Source organism: Pinus tabuliformis, chromosome 5_2, assembly GCF_031772625.1.
Source record: "Pinus tabuliformis cultivar Carrire ecotype Pingquan chromosome 5_2, CPIR1, whole genome shotgun sequence".
NCBI lineage: Eukaryota > Viridiplantae > Streptophyta > Pinopsida > Pinales > Pinaceae > Pinus > Pinus tabuliformis.
In genome coordinates this window covers 272,471,500-272,475,581 of record NC_142306.1, presented here as the reverse complement: position 1 = coordinate 272,475,581, position 4,082 = coordinate 272,471,500, and the positions used below count along the sequence as shown (strand labels likewise).

General features: G+C 37.3%; 1 pseudogene; it reads left to right on the top strand.

The window, feature by feature from the left end:
- Positions 1 to 1,867: 1,867 nt before the first annotated feature.
- Positions 1,868 to 2,957, top strand: LOC149158576 (putative polyamine transporter At1g31830 pseudogene; annotated as a pseudogene).
- The last annotated feature ends 1,125 nt before the right edge of the window (positions 2,958 to 4,082 follow it).

Below are 4,082 nucleotides of genomic sequence, written 5' to 3'. Positions count from 1 at the left end.
GAGTTTGTTTACCTAAAACAACACTCACCTATACACCTAGGTTGGCTTGCAAGGAGATACACATCGGACAAAGAGGAATGCGTGACGCCTGGTATCTTAATTCATGGACTACCTACCTATCAATTATGCTTTTGGTTATCTTTGTTCCCTTTTTATTTGCTTTGTAGACAAATTTTGAAGTAGTGGATTGAATGTTTCATGATGCTGAAAATGATAGAGGCCTTCATTATAATCATGAATTTCACCGAGTTGTATTTCATTTTATTAGATGTGATTCTTCTGAGCAGCAGATAATGTTGATGGATTGGCATCATCTACCCAGGTGTCAAGCTAGCTCAATGTATTCATAAAGGAAAAGCTGCATTCCAAACTCGTATCACCTGACAAATAGTATAAGAAGTGGGGTAGGCCACCTCTGAATGTGCTCCGTGATGAAACACTTTCATTTTGTTTGGATAAAGGAAAAATGGCGAGCTTGCTCAGTTCCTTCTCTCCTTTCACTCTCCACTCATAGTGGTCAGTTCTAGTGCTGCTTGCATTCTTATTAAGGAATTCAAATTCTGTCTACAAGAAATTCAAAGGGATTTTTAATTATTCAATTATCTGGTTCAAAACACTACAGGTCACTAGAAAACTACCCTCTTTTTTACTTAGCTATGCGAAGGCGAATGTTTTACTAGTAGCATTTGAATCAGGAGTTGCAATGCTAGTTTAACATCCTTTAGTTGCAAATAGGATTCCTATTTGAAAGCCATGACTTGTTCCAAAATGACCTTACCTCTTTCTTTTTGAGACTTAGTTGACAAGTGCTTAGTTGATAGGCGGATTACTCTTACATATATATGTCTTATTTTGCCTCCATTGCTAGTGCTAGCTCTATTATTGGTGGTGTAGCTACTTCGACTGGTTCGACTGGATCAACTCGATAAGCTGGTGAAAGGTTATAAACCCGGTCCAACCCTACTCATTTTTTACCATTACTGCATATGCCACCTTTCGGTCTTAAAGTTCCCATATATGGAAGCGTGGTACAACCAGCTAGGATTTCTCAGTGGTATGGTTAGACTGGGTAGCAAGGCCATTTTTCATTAGCGAGGTTGTTTCAATTGAATCTCTGACAGATACTGAACATTTAGTGCGGAGAGGGGATATGTGGCTGCATGCAAGCAGAATGTGCCCACCCACAAGCTTTATATTTTCTATATTTAACTTTATGTTTCTTTATTTAACCACCTTCTAGTTTTACTTTTCCATTTGTTATTTATTTAATTTTTTATTAATTTCTCTATCCAACAAGATGATAGACAAAGGAGTTTTCTAGGACACGAACCCCAAATGACATTATCATGATATTTTACAAGCATTTTTATCTATGGAGTTGTGTTATGATTTGATAATATTACGTATTATTTTTGGAGTCGGATCGGTGTATTGATTTTGGGTACGTGAGAATGTTTTTAGTTTATGAGAGTAGCATATGGTTGATATAGTTTGTGTGAGATGGAGGAATAGTTAAGGGGTTAGCATGGTATTTGGTGTCATGTATATCAAGCATTAAAACTTCATGCATAATTTGTTCTACAGGTTTTATAGGTTTTGAAGATTCGTATTGAGGATCATGTTTTATTTTAAATTATAGCAAGTTCTTAACTAAGATGAAGTCGTCCTAGAATTAATGGGGCTATATTCATTCACAAAGTTGACTTCCATAAACTAGTAGAGTTGGAAATATTCAATTTTTTACATTGCCTTACTAAAGAGCAGAAGATAGTTTAGGACTCTTCATGGTGGCAAGATTGGAGACCTTAGGAAGATCAAATAACTAGAGACTTAAAGAAACATGAAGGTTTCTCTTTGAAGGATTAAGATGGGTAAGGTTTCAACTTCAGAAAATAATGGCTTATATGGGGAAGCACCCAAGGTTCCAAAGCTTGAGGTTCATAAACATAAGATTTCAGTTGTGCCACTAGTGTTTCTCATATTCTATGAAGTTTCAGGTGGGCCTTTTAGTGTTGAAGATTCTGTGAGAGTCGAGGGTCCTCTTCTAGCTATTTTGGGTTGTCTCATTTTCCCATTGATATGGAGTGTTCCAGAGGCTCTTGTGACTGCTGAAATGGCTACAATGTTTCCTGAGAATAGTGGTTATGTTGGGTGGATTTCTGCAGCTTTTGGGCCATCCTGGGGATTCCAACTAGGGTGGTGGAAATGGCTTAGTGGAGTCCTTGGCAATTGTCTCTATCCTGTATTATTCTTGGACTATCTCAAATCACTAGTTCCAATAGTGGGTAGTGGGCTTCTGAGAATCATGGCCATTTTGGCACTCACCATTGCCCTGACCTATCTGAATTAGAGGGGTCTGACAGTTGGTTGGGCTGCAGCTTGTCTAGGAGTTTTTACTCTTCTTCCCTTTTGTGTCATGATGATACTTGCAATACCAAGGCTTAAGCCTTCCAGATGGCTAGAGATTGATTTGCAGAAGGTTGACTGGAATTTTTATCTCAATATTTTATTCTAGAATATGAATTACTGGGATAACATAAGTACACTTGTAGGGGAGATAGAGAATCCAAAGAAAATTATTCCAAAATCCTTATTCTTTGTAGTAATTCTGCTGGATAGAAACAATTGTTGGTTTGTCAAACATGGGTTTATTTGAGGCAGAAATGAGCAGTAATTCTTTTCTTCTTCTTGGAATGGGAGAAACAGGTCTACTTCCTACAGTTTTTGTGGTTAGATCAAGATATGGAACTCCTTTTCTGGGAATTATGTTCTCTTCTATAGGCATTCTTTTACTATCATCATTGAGTTTTCAAGATCTTGTAGTTGCTCAGATTTATCAGTATTTCTTTGGGATGTTTGTAGAGCTTGCAGCCTTTGTATGGCTAATAGTTAAGGAGCCAAGAATTGATCACCCTTATAAAGTTCCAGTTTTAATTATTGGAGTTATTATTCTCTGATTAGTAATCCATTTTTGTGTTTATGTAACAAATAGGTAGTAGAAGTGTGGAAAAGACCAAGAATCCACTATTTGTAGCTCTTACAGGCGCAAACTTAAAATGAGCTGACTTGGCTGTAGTTGGGATTTATGGTGGTGCTGTTTCCTTGCATGCTTGCTGGGGCTTCAGACAGAGCTTAATTGGTTCCTTACTTCCAATAGCCTATGGTCAAAGTAGTTCTATTACTACCGGAATGCTACTAGAAGGTACGCTAGGTAAACTGCTGGCTTTCTCAGGAAAGGATGTGGGTCTTGTTTATGCATTCTTTGATGTTGTTGAAACTCTTACCTTGCTTTCTCTAGCAACCTTTCTTTATGCCTATGCGAGATCCACAAGTGTGAAAGTGCTTAGGCAACTCAATTCACTAGTTTTGGATTCGGAAATGGTTCTTAATTAATAGGCTTTGGTTTATCCAATTGGATATGGAACATAGAGGGTTGATGGCTCTCAAACTATTTTGGGTGCTGCTTGTTAAGACTTAGTAGAAACTCAATTCAGAGAATAATATACTACCCCCGCCTCTGCTTCTTATGCAGACTCTCGCTTTACCCTTGCCTATACCTTTGCTGCATCTTACTAGTAAATGGTCACTTATAATGGCTTTGATTCTAATGGATAAACTGGATCACCAACTAGATCAACAAGATAATATACTGATCGTAGTTCTACTGCTTAAGCAACAGAATATATAAGATAATATATTGATCGCAGTTCTACTGCTTAAGGAACAGAATATACAGGCTCTAGCACTCCCAAATGTCTCTGATAGTTTATCTAATTTTTAGAATATCAATATGCACTACTGTAAAAGTTTGGAGGTGCTTCCAAATTCTATAGAGCATTTAAGGAATCTCCGAGAGATCAATTTGACGCATTGTGAAAATTTGAAAGTTCTTCCAATTCTAGCACATTAATAGGTGCAAGGTAAACTTAAACCACAACAAATGGGACTGAAAGTACTATTACTAGCACATTCACTTAAATTGGATAAACTAGATCTACCGTTGGTGAATCTGGAACTTTATCCTAAAAGTGCTTACTAAGCATGACAGGGACTTGTTGCTTGCAACTCCCCTTGTTAATTAT